The 18,265-nt window shown below is 51.3% G+C and overlaps 1 long non-coding RNA gene across 2 annotated transcripts in view; it reads left to right on the top strand.

Annotated features, from left to right (window-relative positions):
* LOC134473165 (uncharacterized) overlaps positions 1 to 18,265 on the top strand; it is a 40,959-nt gene that overhangs the window by 4,383 nt on the left and 18,311 nt on the right. Inside the window, exon 2 of one of the 2 annotated variants that reach the window (XR_010043252.1) lies at positions 4,841 to 4,989. This is a non-coding gene — a long non-coding RNA (uncharacterized LOC134473165). Of the gene's footprint in view, positions 1 to 4,840; positions 10,004 to 18,265 lie in introns of those variants that run through there. The other variant, XR_010043253.1, reaches the window with a different exon arrangement.

Genomic DNA, 18,265 nt, shown 5'->3' with positions numbered 1-18,265 from the left:
GTGTCCTAGCTGCCCCATGCAGTGCCACGCAGGGGCCCTAGTGTCCTCCCTGCTGTGGTTTGGGCCTCTCCCTTCACAGGGGTCCTCTTCTCTCCTCCCACGTGGGTGGTGCCGTCCTCTCCCCTCACAGGGCTCCCAGCACCTCAGGTCTGTGCTGAGGCTCTTCCCATTGCAGCTTCCAGCTTCCTAGTGCTGGGCCAGTACCCACCCCCACCCTTCTTCTGGGTTCTTAGCTTCCCAAACAAAGGGTGTGGCGGGACACTAAGAGTAAGGAGAGTGAGAGTCATTAAACTCCAGAAGGAAGGACAAAAGCGGCCCTGGGGTCGAGGGGGGCGGGGACAACGCCCAGAAGGGCAAGCCCCAGGCTCTCGGAGCCCTGGGGGGGGGATCCAAGGCAGGGACCTGGCAGGAGTCTTGACCCTGCGGCATCCTGACCCTGCCACCTGTCTGGAGGGGCCGTTTTTGACCACAGCAGGTTTCTAGAAGCAGTGACAAGTGGATTTTGTCAATTCCTCAATGAAGAGGAGGCTGGATGCAGGCCTGGGTCACGCACGTGGCTTTGTGAATGCCCGGGTACAAGGACAGGGTGGCCTTTGATCTGCTGCTTCCCCGAGGTTTTGACCTAGCCACCCTGGCTCCACCTGGTTTCTCCATTCTCCCCCTCAAGGCTTGCTGCTGATTACTTTCCTGGCTCTGCCTTCTCCCTCAGTCTCACGGGGATGTGCACCTCTGCCCTGGACACAGGGCTCTGGACTCCTTCATGCGAGGATGGGGCTTCAGTGTCACCCCAAGTGGTGATCTGGCCGCCAACTACCTACAAACGTGTGCTTCTGGCCTCTGACAGCAACGATCACGTCCTGCCCTCCCTCTCCAAAGGTGGTGGAGAACCAGCATTTCCACTGCTGGGACAAAACACTGAACCCGAGAAGGACATTGAAGGAGGAAAAACAAACTTCAGCCACAGTTTCCAAGGACATGTGGATACGGGCCCACAGGCAGAAGTGTGTGTTCAGCCCATGGCAGCCCGGAAGAGCCAGGGACTGAAACACAAGTGCCCTCCAGGTGGTCCCCCCGTGGTGGCCCAGACCCCACTTCCCGCCAGCAAATCCTCCTGCCACATAGCCGGCTGTTCGACGCACAGCAGTGGTAGTCTCAGTCAGGAGCAATCCATGCATGGCCCCACTCTGCCGAAGCCCATCCCCTTCTCACACCCAGGTCTGAGCACAGGAGGCTCTGGGGATGTGTAGATATAAACATCATAGGTCAGGGCCCAGCCTCTGGACCCACTCAAATGTGGGTCTGACCTCTGACTTCTGGACTCAATACCAGCCCAGGCACCTATTGGTGGCTGGTGGGAACTGGTTGGAGCCTCAGTGTCTCTGAAAGTTGGGCACAGGACCTTCGGGATCTCACAGGTGTGGTTTCTGACTATGCTGACCAGGTACGTTGCCTACCCAGCTGCACGCTGACGGTGGCTGCACACAGGAAACAGAGCTCGTGGAGGTGGAGGGTTCCCTCAGGCTCTCCCTGGGGTTCAACACAAGTGCACAGGTGCTGCCCAGGGTGGTGTCCCCACCCCCAGGAGCCAAGACCCCGAAATTGGCCATCAGTGGGACACCATGGGTAGCATCAGGACAACAGAGCTGTGAGCATAAGACCACCCGAGGCCTGTGCAAGGCTGGGAAAGGAGTGCAGGGAGCTGCACCACCGCCTCAGGGAGGCCGCTGGGTGCCGGGATGTCTCATGGTGCTGATGAAGCAGCCCACGGAGTGGAGAGGGTGGGGCTCAGGTGGGCAGGGATTTCCACACAAGGGCCCAGTGTGCCGTGTGGGTTGTGACTGGGGGCAAGAAGGAGGGTGACAAAGGACAGACCCTGGGGAACACAATAAGACCTGCTTCCCTGTGACATTTGGGCACACACAGACCTCACCTGAGCTGGGCGCCATGCTCACCACTGTGGCCCCAGCTTCTGGGGAGGCTGAGACGGGAAGCTCACTTGAGCTAGGAGTCCAGGGCCAGCCTGTAAGCCCAGCAGACTCCATCTCACTTGTTCTGTCCGTCCACATCCCCAGCCATCTGACCAGACAGGATCTTAGAGGCGGATGCTAGAAAGGCATTCAGACGTGGTCTAGGCCAGGCGGGACCATGACTGACCTGTCCCCTTTAGCTACTTCCTGGGGATTCTAGGAGTGACTTTAGCCACTGAGCTGTGAGCAGCTGGGCACTGCTGCCACACTGCTGCCTGAGCTGGCCCTCCTGTCCCAGGCCTCGCAGGTCCCTTCCTGTGCACTCGGGACCTCTCTGCTTTGGCCTTGGGACACACAGGACCCTCAGGTCAGCCTTAAACGGTGCACCTTGGCGGAGCATGGAGCGCAGGATGGCCCTGGCCAGTACTGCAGCTCTCATGCTGTGGGCACCTGGCTGATTTGCTCTCTCCATTTGTGAAGTGGAGTTCATGGGCACCTCTCTCCCGGGCCTGCCCTGGGCCTGAAGCTGAGCTCCCTGTGACTGAAGGGAAGGGTGGAAACCTGGGGGTGACACCTGGGGATGTACAGCTTAGCTTCTTTGGTGCCTCCCTTCCAGGTCACCCTCAGAACAGTGGGTTTGGGTGACTCTTTCCCAGAGCCCTTTGCCTTCTGTGCTCCTGCCCTCGGCAGACTGTAAGTGTCCCCAACAGGGGATGGGGGCTGGAGGCCGTGCAGCTCGCCCTCCTCAGTTTTCAAACACTGCTCAGTCACTGTAGAAACTGAGAAAGGCAGAAAGCAAATGTGCGATACACGAGAATCTTGAGGAGCCTCTGGGTAGGCACAGTGGGATAGGCAAAGGTGTCACCTATCCCAAGAGACACAGAGGGACTCCTGCTGCCCACGGGGCCACCTGCCCATGACTCACTGGCCCTAAGCCTGCTCCTCATGGACACACACGTCACTGTCCTGCCTCTGCCGATTTCCTCTCCCTACCCACGCCAAGCGCCACTTCCCAAAGGCACCATGATTTCTTGGCCCCTGGCAGGGTCAGTGTGAGGTGACCTGAGTTGGGCCACTGCTGAGGACAGTCTGCTCCCAAATGGTGGGGAGGTGAGGCTTGAGTGTTGGGGAGGAGCCGCCCGGCTGCCTGGCCTGTGGCACACACGAGGGGAAGTGTTGTGCCTGCTCAGGGCTGACCCATGCGGGCACACAGATGCCCACCCCTGCGATGCGGCAGGCAGTGCGTGTCACAGCCAGGTCCCGTGGCTTCCCGGCCCTTCCCCACACAGGCCCTGCTCCCATTCCTCCTCAGCTCACCCTCAGCTGCCTCCACACCCTCACCCTCACTCGCACAGGTGCTGCATCAAAAACCGGCTGACCCCCAGGCCTCAAGGCCCCACTGCAGCCCCAGGGCAGATTCGCAGACCCGAGGCTGACCCCCAGGCCTGTACCCACAGGAGCACCCCTTGAGTTGGGGTCCCCGTGGAGGAGGCACATCCACCCCACCCCCACCTCGAGTACAGAAGCACCCTGCTGGCTGCTCCAGCCTCCAGGAGGGTAAATCAAGGAGCTGGAAATGGCCCGGATCTGGTGGGCGCTGCAGAGGGCAGCAAGGGAAAGTCTGACTGCGTGTGGTAGCACAGTGTAAAGCCCTTTCTCCGCAGAGAAGTGGGACTGGGACAAGACTTGGAGCAGTGCTCTGTGGGTGCTGTGTTTGGGGACAATGGCGGCCTTTCCTCTTCCTGTGTTCTGTGCTCTTCCTTAGTGCTGTGTGCACTGAGCCAGGGGACGCGCCCATCCCTTGCTGTGCCCCTGGCCCTAGGAACCAGCCTGGGCCCAGCTCATGGGTGGCATCCCAGGGAGGATCTCCAGGGCATGTGGCACTGAGGAGGCCCATTGTAGATGTGGCAGAGGGGGTGTCTGCTGGTCACATGGCCCGTGCAGATCTGATTCCGGTCCCCAGGGCTGCTCTAACATTTCTGGGGTGCCTTGCAGCAGCCAGACCCCTTGCTTGCCCATTGGACAGTGTGTAGGGAGGCTCTGGACCAGGGCACTTCCCACTCCTTAGGGCTGGAGGAGCTCACAACCTCCAGATGCTGTGTGCATCCCTGCTTGGCTAAAGGAGTCCAGGCAGCAGCAGCTTGGCCTCTGGATGACCCTGACTGGATTTTGCAGTTTGGGTTCTTGTTTCTGAGCTGCCTATGAAAATTCCTGTTTCCACGCAGCTTCAGGGCACACGTTCCCTGACTTCTGACTCAGCTCTTCTGTCCCGGAGGGCTGTGGAAAATCTTGGGTGTGGGCGGCTGCAGAACCATTCCTACCCTTGCAGGAGCCCCCGGCAGGGGTGGCCAAAGGGAGACTTTCCCAAGCAAAATCTCAGGGGCTGGATGCCTTAGGAATGAGGTCAGATAGAAGTAATAACAACTAGATAGAATGGACTCAGGATTTAAAATCTGAGACTTAAAAATTGTACTAAAAATAACTGCAGCTTCAAAATGCAAAAGTTGCTCGAGCCTCTTTTCCATCCAGAAAATTCCTGCAGTAAAACAAATCCCTAAAAAGTCTTATAAACACAGTCAGAAGTTAGCTGGGCTCTGGACCTGTCCTTTCCCCTGTAGATTGCTCTTCCTCTGTCCTCAAGGAAGTAGCAGTATTCACAGGCGGCACATGCCAGCGTCAGGCGTGTGGATGGCACGAATCCTGGCACAGCCTGCGGGACGATTGAAATGCTCATCCCTGATTACCCACCTTGAAGACACCCTGGGCCCCATGAATGCAGCCACTGCTGGCTCATGATGCACCTCTGTTCCTGAGTGCCCACACTTGCAGCCTTAGAACCTCTGCTCGGTAACCCCTTCCCTTGCCTCTTCCAGAAGCACCTTGAACATGTCTTCCATGAGAGGGTTCAGCAAGCACGTGGACATTCTACCAAAGCCCCGGCCTGGTGACACTCTCTCTTGGCCAGCCAGTGGCAGGAGGTAAAGGGCACCAAAAGAGGGCTGCTGCAAGCCCAGACAAAGTGGTGAGTTTTTCTTTCTTCTTCCCCACTTCTCTGAACCCCTTACCCTTTGAGGCACAGTTTATCTTTTTTCCCTTCTTTTTCTTTCTTCTTTTCCACAAAATTTTACAATCTTAGTGTTTCTTTGTAAGTAGATAGACTGTCTCAGAGTCCCCAGGAAATGAATTCTTTTGCCTAAAAGCACCAAAGACAAGAGGTGCTTGGTCCCCCGGGCAGCAATGGGGAAAGGTGCTGAGAGACGTCCCTGGTGGTGTGCAGGGCCTCCGGCTGACGTACCCCTCACGCCGACGCAGCCCACTGATGGCTAAGACAGAGCTAAAACTTCTTCTCCGGATATATGTGACATACGTGACATACGTGAGTTATTAGTGCATGCAGTGTTTCCATCTGAGTTTCTCATTCCACTGGCATGGGAAATCAAGTTCTGAAGCACTTAGAGGAGACCAGCTTTTGGCATGACCCCAAGGAGGGCAGTCTCTGTAAGCCATGTATGTTTTGGGTTCTAAACACTTTAGGAAAAAGACAATTCTCAAACCTCCTCTTTTCATCTCTCCTCTCCCCCTCCCCTCCCCCTTCTCCCTTTCTCTCCCTTTCCCACCCCCACCCCTGCATCTTCCTCGCTTTCCCTTCTGTGACTGTGACTCCCTTCTGGTTGGCTGGGAACATGTCCCAAGCCATGCAGACCCAAGTGGCCATACAGGTGACAGCTGATGTTATCCTAGGAACCTGGTGAAACCTGTAACCCAAAGTGAGGAGCCCACTAGTTTACTTTTCTTTTCCTTCCTGACTCCCCAAGAAAGCCCCAACCCCCTTCTCCCTTCTTTCCTGCTCAGGCCTTCTTTTAGAAAACTCAAATCCTTGAGCTTTTTCCATTATGTTATCAGAGGGAGTCCAGAGAGCTTGGGGAGGGGGCGGAGATTAAGAAAGCTGGGAACTCATGAAGTTTCCCCACAGCTCTGGGCACAGTTCCTAGTGCGTCTCTCCACGTGAGAGGGCAGTGTAAGCACATGGTCTCTGGGTTCTCCCAGCCACAGGAAGCGTGCCCCTGAGGCCCCTCGAACTGGCCGCCATGACCTTTCTGGCCCTAAGTCTCTGTGGAGACCTGCATATAGGTGTCTTTGCGTCGAGCCTGTCGGGGTTGCTTTTTGATGCTAACCGGCTTCCTCCCTCCATTATTTGATTCTGGCCCCTGGCAGCCTGTTGTAGTTCTAAGAGACTTCTTTGGACTTCCCATACCCTCTCAGAGCTCCTGCGTGTTACTGGTTTCTAGATAAGCAGATGTTTGCGGGAGTTTTAAGTAAAATCAAGCTCTTCTGTGCAACTCCATTTCCTGCTTTTTTGATCTGTTACGGAAGGTCAGATAAGCTACGTACCAGGAAAAACATGATTGTTCCTGACTTGAGGAACAGGTTTCTGTGTGACCAGCATGGGTGCTCAGTGCAGAAAAGGGAGAGCTGCCTGTGCAGCTGGTTCTGACTCCGGGTACCAAGGCAGACATGCCCTCCGGGGGCAGATCTTATTGGGGGGGAGGCTGCACTCCACGTGACCCCAGCGCTGCAGGCTGTGCATGAAGCCTGACCTTGGTCTGGGAGGGTGGCTTGGGAGGGGTGCACATATGGCCTGAGCTGGTTTGGGTGGCCCACTGCCATATCCTGCGGGGACCCAGCTTGAGAGAGCCCATGTGCCCTGACCTTGGAGACCTAGGACGTATCCCATACTGCTCTGTTTTTTGTTGTTTGTTTGTTTTATTTTTGTTTTTGTTTTGTATGGGTTCCGGGGATCGAACTCACGACCGTGCTAGTCTTTGTTTTTTAATTCTTCTTTCTTTATGTCTTTTGAGAAGTACACAAAGGAAATTTTGAAAGGGCACAGTGTGCCTTGCTAGAATAGGAGTACTCAGTACCATCCCTAAAATATCACCTTTAGGTTTTGTTTTGCAAAATTGTGACTCCTTTAAAACAGAGGGCTTGGGCCAAGGATTTAGCTCAGTGGCATAAACACCTGCCTGACAAACATGAGGTTTGATAGAACTGTGGGGGGGAGGGGGGAAGGAGGACCGTGGTGGCTGAAAAGATAAGAAGTACAAAACATAAGTAACCTTTATTTCAGGAATGCGGGGAGAGACACCCCCGACCCCCTGGGGCGTGGCATCTCCACCCCGGGGCCAGCGATCTCTCCGTGGAACACGTGGAGTGAGGCACATAAGTAGCCTCGGCCTGGGGTGGAACCTAAGGGGGCATTAGGGATGCACAGGTAGCCCATTGGTCTTAGTTTGGCGCCAGAGGTAATTCCTAAGTGTGGGGGAGATAGGAGCTCCTTGGCTTTACAGTATCCGGCCTGGGCCAAAACCCTTTCATATCCCGTCTTATGATTATTATGAAAAGGGGCGAAGATTTTTCTCTTTAACTATTTCCTGCTGGCTGAGGGTGCTGTACTGGGGTCTAGGGGAGTTGACGGGATGATGGTTGATGTCTAGGTAGAAGCTGGTGTCAGGTGTTTTAGCCAGGACAACCTTACTGGTGAATACACGTATGTTAGACTAAAAAAAACAAAGAGACAAGATGTTATGAGGAGACATGGCACTGTCATATTTAAGGACCCAAGTGAGGCAGAGGGAAAGGTGCCTTTGATTTAGACATGTTATTCTATCAGGATGACGTTGAGGTAGGATCATTTCCACAGTAAGGCAGAATTTTGAAAATTAAACGTGGGATTAGGAGGAGTGAAGTAAAAGTTAAAAGGTAGGTCGGTAAGGCTTGTCTCTGGTATATATGACGTTGGAGTCTGTAGGCAATACTGTTAAAGAGTCCTGCTGTAAAATTGATCATTAATAGAATGTAAGAAATTAGGAACCAAAGTGGATAACAAAACATGACAACCTGTGAGTCATGGCCATGAGGCCTTTGTAAGGCAGAGATGAGTACAAAAAGCGTGGTTAGATCTAGGGCCTGAGTGATGTGAAACCAGAATGGCAGTCTAACAACTTTGATTGCTGTTGAGGTTCTGTCAGCCTGTATAAAAGGGAATAAAAGCATTTTAAGATTTAGGACTGGGACCTGCACAAAATAGGCCCTGTTTGAGTATGACATAGGTTGACCTTTAATACTCTGTCAGACATTGAGGATTTATTAAAGTAGCTTGAAAACTCAATAAGAACTCTGTATATATGGCCTCTATGTCCACAAATATAGAGAATGTCTTACCTTGAGAGTTTTAATGTGACTTGGACTCTGAGACAGACACCCACAAAGGCGGTTGTTGCTGGCCCTGAGCCCCTCTCAGTCTTCGGCAGCAGTTTTCAGTGACGAATCTGGCAGTGTCCTGTGAGGGCTAGAAGTTAGGATGGCCCACCCACTCTCTGGGGGCCAGGACAGCCCAGCAGCCCTGGAGTAGGTCTCAAAGAACGCCAGGATGGGGCACTTTCTTGCCTAATGTCTTCTGCTGCATTTGAGCGTGGTCCATGGCGGGGGGCAGGTAACTCTACCTTGTGTAGATCTGTCTGTCTCAGAACTGCAAGTGTTATTTAAAATATGAAAAACCACATCAAGGTCTCTGTGGAGCTTGAAGGTCAAGTTTTGCCTTGTTGCTTGAGATCTGGACTATAGTAAAAGGTATCTGTAGAATTAAGTATGTAGGAGCTTAATATTGGCATTTTAGACTAGAAAGAAGGCTTTATCTGGATGTTATACCGCTTTTGATAGGGTGCCATGTGGAATTAACAAAAAGGCTTTAATGGAAACATTTTGCAGTAAAGGTTTATCAATCTTATGAATAAATGTATTAACTTAGTATATACTCTCAAGTTATAACCTAGTTGTTAAACAGGAGATTGGTGACAACACAGTACAGCAGAAGCAATAAATTTAGAACATTACTGATGGTGGACATTAGAATTTTTTAAAAAAACCCTTGTCTTGGAACAGACCTAGTGGTTTTTAGCAAAAAGGAATTGATAAATATCTCTTAATTTTAGTGGTTAAAACAGGAGATTAGTGTAGGCTTTAATTGATAAACAAGGCTGGTAAAATTACCAGGTGGCCACTAACCTTGAATAAATGGTAGAAAATTGTAAGAAAAATAGCCTCTCTTGAGTGGAACTGAATTGTAAAAAAAATACGTTTGAGCAGAGCCACGAGATGTTATATGTGTCTGTGTTGAAAGAAGCGGTTGTATTTGGGAGAAACCTGTCTGGGAAACTCGCAGAGTCTGAGGCAGTTTGGAACTCTGAGAGAGACAGATGGCACCCATAGAGAGAGCACAGTTGCGCTTGGGGCAGGCCAAGATTATCTGGCATGTAGGGAACATGAAGAGTGGGCGGGGTGAGCGCTGGGACACAGCGCACAGGGGCGGGCTCAGATCACACCTGAAACGGCGAGGATGGCGCTGGGATGGCGCAGGGAAATACGCAATTGAGCTGTGACGGCGGGAGAGGGGGGCGGTGCCGGCCAATGCGGGTGGGCTCACCGTGGCCACCGGTGGGTCCAAGGCGCAGGGGCCGCCCGCTGTTGGCGACAGAGCCGGCGTGCAGCGCAAAGGGCGGCAGGGGTGGGGCGGGGCTGCGGCAGCAGCGGTGGCGGTGGCGGTGGAGGCGGGGTGGGCGGCAGTGGTGGGGCTGGGACACGCGCCGCAGCTTTCAGTCAAGTGTGGCTCTGCGCACAGCCGGCAGCCGGCAAACAGTAGCCTGCAGGAACCGCTTGTGGGAGCCGCGCTCGCTCACGGGAGCCTCGGGGACACGCGGCCCAGGACGCGGTGCCAAAAGCTGAACCCGTGGTGTGGACAGTCCCGCGCGTATCTCTCAACGGCTGAATGGACCGGCACGGGCACAAGTGGGCCGGTGCGGCAGGGAACGGGTTGGATGTGGAGCTGAGTCACCACGTGGAGCTGAAACTGTTTGTGGGGTGCACAGAAACGCTGACCCCATGTGGACCTGGAGCGCCACACAAGAGCCCAGATACTGCACAGAATTGGAGCGCAGTGTGAGAGTCAAAAGCTGTTTAAAATCTTATGTGTATCTTAACATTGCTTGGTCTCATTTTTAATCTCGGTGGTGGGGGATGGGTTGGCACCCACAGGAAATAAAGGGACGCTGGCAGCACGGCGGCGGGGAGGGAAGCCAGGAGGAAAGGAGGCACTGAGAAAACTCCCAAAGGCTGCAGGGGAAGACGCTGTTATCCCTTTAAGTGCGGGGAGGGAGAGGGATCCTGGAGGAGACAAAGGGACAGGGAAGCTGGCGGGGAGGGACACATTCCCAAAACAAAGACAGAGAGTTTTGTAAGCTTGTCCACAGTGCGATAAGCCATAAATAGGTATGGTTTCTGGGGAGGGACAGGAAGTGGTCCCCGAGATAAAATCTGGTCTAGCCCATGGGGCTACAATCAGATGAGACAATGGACTGTGGTCTGTCAGGATTAGAGTCGTCACACTGCACCCCAGACCGACAGGTTGGCTATATGGCTCCAAACTCTTAATAATTGACTGTCACCAATATTAAGAGTGGGCTTTGTGTGGGCTGAGTAACCGCTCTGCCATGAGAATTTAAAAAGCTCTAAAGTGAGGGTCTCTCAGTGTGGGTGGGCCAGGAATGGACACAGGCTTGCCCAGAAAGCCCCAAAAGCTCTGGAAAAACATGAGGGCCTCTCAGTGTGGGCTGTCCAGAGTGGACATCGGCTTGCCCAGAAAGGCCTTGGTTTGGGCTGTCTAAAAGACGTGAAAGGGTCACGAACCCATGCAAAGGGGGGAAAAGAATCCACCTGAGCCGGGCTCAGTGGCTGTCTCCGGGGAGTTGCTCACCTGTGGTAAATTGGTGGGTGCTGTTTGCGAACCAGCAGCTAAGCTTACAGTTCCTGAGTGTAGAAGTGAGGAATTAATGCAGGATGCAGTCCGGTTGGTCCTGAACAGCAGGGGACTCAAAACTGGGAACCAGCCCCAGGAGTCTCTCGCCTGCTGTTCCCGGTCAGGGAACCATCTGATAGAACTGTAGGGGGAGGAGGAGGAGGACCTATGGCGGCTGAAAAGATAAGAAGTATAAAATATAAATAACCTTTATTTTGTGCCTCGGCCTGGGGTGGAACCTAAGGGGGCATTAGGGATGCACAGGTAGTCCATTGGTCTTAGTTTGGTGCCAGAGGTAATTTCTAAGGGTGGGGGGAGATAGGAGCTCCTTGGCTTTACCGGCTACAGTATCCAGCCTGGGCCAAAACCTTTTCAAGGTTGAAAGTTGGATGCCCAGTACCAAACAAAAACAAACAAAAAACACAGAGGGCTTAAAGAGAAAAAAAGGTGATTTTTCTTTGCAACTCAGTTGGGTTCAGTGTAAGTTAAAAAGTGAGGGGACATGGCCTTTGAGTGGAACTTTAAATTTTCACACAATATTCCAGTTTGAGTTACTTTCCAAGAAGGGAGAAAATAATGGAAATCCCATATGTCCAGGTTTCGATGTCTCTGATTCAAATCCAGAATTATGTGGGTCTTGTGTGACCTGCTTTGCCCATGTGTCAATAAGACCACTCCGATCAAAACCAGGCCCTGTAGAAGTCAAGCTCCTGAGTGCCCTGAACAGAGGAGCCCAGCACCTGAGGCACCGTGTGGGGACCACAGAGGCTCCAGAGAACACCAAGGAAGATGCAGAACCTGGCTTACCTGCTTCTCTGATCCATCCTTTCCCAGAGCTGTAGCCCTACCTGTTCCTTATTAACCCAGCCACACCCAGGACCAGGGTCCTCCACCCTTGTAGTGTAACAAGAAGTGGCACTTTTCACCGTGTGAACAAATCAGGAACTGCTGGGCATCTGCTTTGAGACGTCTCAGTGAGGGAATGAGGAGCTGTGAAAGTGAGTGTCTCTTTCTATCAGGGATCTGGCTCAGAGTGAAAACACTGGGGCAGTTCTTAAAGGATGTAAGTAGATGTGGAGATTGTTTCAAATTTGAGTATAACTTATACTCTAGCTTGGATGGATCTTCAAATCCAATTTCCACTTGCTTCATCCCTGAAGAAAAAGCACATACCTACCTTGGCGTGAAATAGCCCCAAAGAGGAGGGTACAGATGCAGTACCCCTAAAAGATCCTGGTTGCAATAGCAGATTGGAAAATAGGGTCACAGAGAGTGTGACGATATGATTGCTTATTTTCTTGAGAGTATTGCAAGCAGCTGAGTTAGTTAGAAATATTATAGGCAGTGAGACAGGGCTAGGTCCTCAAAGGAGCCAGTGCAGAAGCCCAGATATCTTGCAACTGTGGGGGAGACAGACACCTCCTGCTGTGGGCCAGGCCTCAAGACAAAGGATCAAACAAATGCATCCACATCCTAAGGACTGATATTCTAAATAGCTCCCTATCACCCTGAGGAAGCCAGGAACCACCATCCCAATCCCTTAAAGAGAAGAGTCACTGTTCTCTAAGAATGCCCCCTTTCTCCATGACTCACTTCCCCATTTGTCCTTAATGAACTACTAATCTTATTGGCTAACTATAGTTACATCCCACCTTATGCCCAACTGCCTTTTGAATTCCCAGTTTTCCTCCACTGTGAACCATCTCACCCCATGATTTTGCTCTATAGAAGTAATTGGAAAAGGCTGGGGATTTAGCTCAGTGGCATATGTGCCTGTCTGGAAAGCATGAGGTCATGAGTTCAATCCCCAGTACTGCAAAAAAAAAAAAAAAAAAAAAAGTCCATGGAAAAGACAGAGTCCTTGGCAACCCACTCGGGACCCCTTCTGTCTCTCTCAGACAGAAGCTTTCTTCCTCTCAATAAATATATTCTATTTTTAAGCTCCATTGTTCCTAAAATTCATTCTTTGATTTTAGAGAACACGAACTCATACCAGACACAGTAGGTCAGGAGTTTCACTCCCCTATATCAAGAGGATGAGAAAATGCATGAATAAACTCTGGAAAGAATAGAGAAATCACTGAGGACAAGGAAGAAAAACCTGCTTTATTTCTGAGATACTTCAGTGAGATCCTCTGAATTATACTGACATGCAACCTGCCAGGAAGGATGCATTTTATTGGGAATGTATTTGATTAGCCAGTCTGCCCCAAACATTCACAGAAAACATCAGAAACAGGCTATGAATCCTCAGACCCTGATTAAGGAACATTTAGAATTTGAGTTTTCAACAACAGGAACCAAGTGTGGGTAAATCTCAAGGCCCAGGAGGAACAACTGAGGCATAAGAACAGACCCAGTTAATTGCTTTGGCACCAGGAAATAAAACCCTGACTCCTCAGAGAGACCCCAGGATTCCACCTACAAAGAGGGAGAAGACGAAACCATGGCAGCTGCTACTGCGGAGGCCTGGGCAGTGTGCAAAGGCTGCAGTAAGCGAGGTCCTCCTGGGGCGCCCCACCTGCAGAGACCACTGGAAGTGAGGCGACCCTTCTCTCAAAGGGGGATGAGGCCACCTGCGTTCATTTTGGCTGCGCAGAGACTGAAGGTCTGAAGGTCTTCCTATGCCTCTCCTCACTCAACAAAGCAGACATCCCACTGAAAGAGGCTCCTGAGACTCTTCACGTGACATCAAAGGCTCCAATTTTCAGTGGATACTGAGGCATCGGTGGTTGTCTTGGTTGAATCCTCTGGTCTAGTAATATCTGTGCTATGACTGTTGCTAGCAAAGTGCTTTATAATGCCTTTAATGCAAATTTGGGGATCTAATTTTCATTCTAACTTTCTTAGTTTTCCCAAATGGACATCCTCCATTCTTAGAAAAAGAACTTTTTGCTCCTTTAGTATCTACTTCCATTTAGTAGCTCACTTCCATTTTCGGAATATGAACAGCAGACGCAGCAGACAGTGTGTTTAGAGACTACCTAGGGAAACCTATCAGAGGCAGATCTAGGGATCTGGGTACTAAAACCCCAGGAAAGGCCTTCAGGCTCAGACTGCTTTCGATTGTTTAGAAGACCCCAGGAGATATCCTCCTAAGTGACAGTATTCTATTTAGCCAGAGGGCCACTGGTGGGCCAGGGGTCTAATTTCTAAACTCCTCAAACATGGTCTTGTCCTCTTAGCACTAAAAACAAATGGAGGAAGTCGCCTGAGACTCGCAGGCTGCTGCGGGAGCTGTGACCCTGCCCCACCTTGGAGTTTCTGACCTGTGTACTATGCTACCCTAAATCCGTGGTGAGCTGCATTCTTCACTGTCCGAGATCTTGGTCCTCTCCTGCCATCCCTTGCATCCTGGCTCATGATATCTATCTGCTTTTGAGGGACCGACGCTGACCCCGTGAAAACTGTCTAGTGTGTTGGACAGTCCTGCCTCAGGAGACAGCCTCCAAGTTTTTGGAAATGCACTGGCAAAATAATTTAGGTCTCTAGCTTTAAAAATGGGGCACTTCTCCAGAATATAGGGGATTTTCTTATTTGCAGGTCCACAAAGCTGGACTCTGAAGAAAAACCATGAGGGCTTCACATTCATGAGAAACTTCAGGATGCCAAATGTACCCAGAGAAGGCTCAGATTTCTCACTGAAAGAGTTTTGGCCCAGGCCGGACACTGTAGCTGGAAAAGCCTCAGGTGGAACCAAGGAGTTCCTATCTCCCCCACCAGTAGGAATTTACCTCTGGTGCCAAAAGAATACCAATGGGCTACTTGTGCATCCCTAATGCCCCTCAGGCACCACCCCTAACCTAAGCTACATGTATGCCCGCACTCCACGTGTTCCATGGAGAGATCGCTGACCCGAGGAGAGATGCTGCACCCCAGGGGATCGGAGGTGTCTCTCCCCAAATTCTCAAAATAAAGGTCATTTATATTTCATACTTCTTATCTTTTCAGCCGCCACTGGTCCCCCACAGTTCTATCACTCACTAAAATCTAAATATGTGGGATATATTTTAATGCCAGGAGAGTGAAATCTTTCCGCTGAAAGAAAGGATCTTCTTAAACCTCAACCCAAAAGACTGTTTAGGGCCTTCCTAGGGATAGCTGGGTTTTGCAGGCTATGGACTTCCAGTTTGGACTCATAGCTGAGTCTCTCTGTGGCCACTCTGGGGCCTGACCATGAGCCCCTAGAATGGACCAGAGGACAGCAGGAGGCTTCCAGAAACTCAAAGTCTTGTACCTCCAGCTTTAGGAATTCCTGATCTGGATAAGCCATTTACCCTGCATGAGCCAAGAGGCAGGGCATGGACCTGGAGATATTTACTCAAAGACATTCTTCAGCCTGTGGTTTACTTTCCTAACAATTAGACCCTGTACCACCTGAGTGGCCCAAAGGCTTTGGGGCTGTGGCTTCACAGCTCTCCTGACAGCAGTAAATTAACTCTTGGGCACCCCCCCGAAGGCTCGGAAAAGTGAGGTTCAGAGTGCCCCTTACCTTAAGGGACCCCACCCACTACCTGGATGGAGGGTGGGTACTTAAATATAAGCATTCTTGCTAGAACCCCCAGCGATTATTCTGAAAGTGTCCAAACATTAAATCCTTGCATCCTAACTATAGCCTCCTTCACCCTGTGTGAAAATTATGGAACAGTTTACTGTTGGAGGGCCCATCTCAAAGACCAGCCCTCAGAGAACCTCAGAGCAGACCGCTCTCTCCACTGCCGAGAGGTGTTGCAAAATAATGGGGTTGCAGGGCAAGGTGTGGGTCCTTAGCATTCCAGAGGGGATCCAGGCAACTTACTTCCTTCAAACACTTCAGCATGAAAATTGAGACCACTGAGCCTTATGACTCGGAGAAAACACGTGAGTCAACATCTGTACTGACTCCAGACACGCCTTGTTAGCCTTCCTGCTCTGGGTCCATACGGAGAAAAAGAGACTTAAGAGAAAAAGCTCTGTCCCACTAAGCATGGCCAGAGCTTCCTCCCCTCCTAGGAGCAGCATGGCTGCAGAGCCAGGAGGTGGCGGTTCACTGCAGAGGAGCCCCCAGGGCAGGGCTCTCCAGTCCAGGGAAGCGCCTGAGAAGGAGCCCTGAAAGAGTCCCCAGTGCCAGCCTTCATACCTCTGGCTCCAAACCTATGTGCGAGCCCTTTCTACTCAAAGACAGAAAAGGAATGGGCCAGCAATGAGGATATGCAAACCAGAGAAGGGTAAGTTGGTTAAGGAGGAAGAAATGAAGTGAGGCCAGGAGATGGAGCGCAGGTCCTGCACAGTAAGCCAGAAGTCTGGGATTTTGTGAGTTACCAGACAACAGGCGTAGTTCACTTAAGTAAACTGACTACCCAGCCTAGAGGAATGCAAGGCACCAAGAACAGGTCCCTAAACAAACCGGAGACCTTGGCGGAGCTGGACAAGCAAACAAAGCACCAAGGCCTACCTGCTGGCTGTCACAGGAAGCCCTGGGCTGAACCTCCCGGGAGACCTCCCCTCCAAGCAGCCACCTTTTCCTTTTGTTCTTTCGTTAAACACACATTCAGTCGTTCCCCACCGCTTGCTGCGTGCTGTTCCGTGGCTTTAAATGTGGTTGCCCCAAACAAGGACCAAGTAGCAGCACAGGAGGCTGCTGGGCACGGCGTGTGTGCCACCCTTGGGGTGAGCTAAGGAAAAAGACGAAGGAGTGCGCGGTTCATGCCGCCAAGCCAGGGAGTCGCTGCCCATCACCAAGTGTGGTTGGGTCCTGGGTTGGGCACCAAGTGTGTGCCAGGTCCTCAGCCTGGAAACCGTCCACAGGTCGTGGCCCAGCAGCGATTTTATTGATTTATTTATTTTGATTGTGCTCCACCTTTTCCCCCCCAGGGGGCATCAATGGTACATACACTGCACATTTTCATCCCCAAATCATTCACCCAGAGCACAGGACATCTGCATTCAATTGTCCGAACAATACCAGCGCAAATCTTTCTCTTTAGTGAACTCAGAAAAACCTTTTTTTATATACATGTACATACACATATACATGTGTTGTTTCTTTTAGCTTCTCTCACTGAGACAATACAATGTTTACATATGTGTGTCTTACGTATTTCACTAATAAATGTGTTCTCAAGTTGCATCCATTTAGCTACAAATGTCTCTCATTTATCCTTCTTTGTGGTTGAGTAGTACTCCATTGCATAAAAATACCACATTTTTTTTATTCATTCCTCAGTCGATGGGCATTTAGATTGTGTCGAAGATTCGGCTATTACAAATTGTGCTGCTGTAAACATGGGTGCACACATATCACAGCAATGATTTTAAAGCTTGTTACCAGATCTAAATGTCTCTCAGTGGTCAACAAATGAAAATCTTCATCAAAAGGGCCACAGGAAAATGTTTCTCTAGCCACAGTTAACAGTCAGATATGGCAGTGCGCCTCCCATGATGAAAGGTTCACATCCATTCATAGAGAACCATTTTCAGGCCTGGTCTGAACACATCTGGCTGGCATCTTACACAATCAGCATCAGAAAAGAATTGGCACAATGCCACCCTAAATAAGGGATGACTCCTGCATGCGGCTGTGATGGCACTGTTGTCCTCATAGTGACACGTGCGCTACGGATTTGAAGACAAGACCTGGACTAGAGCCACCCCCAACTGTGCCCAGTGGTTCTGTGTCTCCACGATAGACAGAAAGCTGTGCTTGGGCGTGTCCGTGGGCACAAGAGCAGGCAGAAACCATAGATCCACCCGCTAAGTTCCCTGTCTTGCAACGCTGATGAGCCCGAACTGCACTTCAGTGGCATACGCATCTGGAGACCATTCCACAAATACTTCTTGATGCCATAAAGGGATACACTGAATCTCCTACTAACTCCACACGAAAGATCCTTAATGATGCTCCAGAGGGTATTTCATTACTAAACTCAGAAGTAAAAAATGATTAGAAAAACTGCTGTACACAATCAGGACATCCCACATATCCTAACAGCAGCACAAGTGCGACAGCTGCCTGGCCAGTGATGCCCAGGTTCTTGGGTACAGCGAGGAAAGAACTGCCCAGCAGACACCCGCAGTAAGCAGTGAGCAGCTACTGGGGAGCTGTGCTCGGGGCGGGCTTTGCCCCCAGCGGTGGAACGCAGGCTGAGAAGGGTGCTGAGGTGAGACAGGTGAGGTCAGGCGGGTTAATGTAGCAGTGCCAGTGGGGGAGGGGTCAGCACCGCACACCTGTGCTGCAGGGGCCAGGCTTCTGCCTGCAGCGTGGCAACCTCCGAGGCTACCGGTTACTTTCAGGTTAAATGAAGGGGAGGAAGTGACTCGGTGCCTTTGGCCTTTGTCTGTAACTGTAATACAAGGTCACACCTACGCCACCATCCAACCAAATGTTGTATGTACCTTCCTGACAGCTCCGCAAATGCATCTCTGCGTTTCAGTGTCTGCGTTCACTGATTGTGTCAGTTTCCGCCAC

The sequence above is a fragment of the Cavia porcellus genome, unplaced genomic scaffold, assembly GCF_034190915.1.
Source record: "Cavia porcellus strain 051 isolate PalLab524CR breed Dunkin Hartley unplaced genomic scaffold, mCavPor4.1 scaffold_26, whole genome shotgun sequence".
Taxonomy (NCBI): domain Eukaryota; kingdom Metazoa; phylum Chordata; class Mammalia; order Rodentia; family Caviidae; genus Cavia; species Cavia porcellus.
This window is presented reverse-complemented; position numbering and strand designations above follow the sequence as displayed.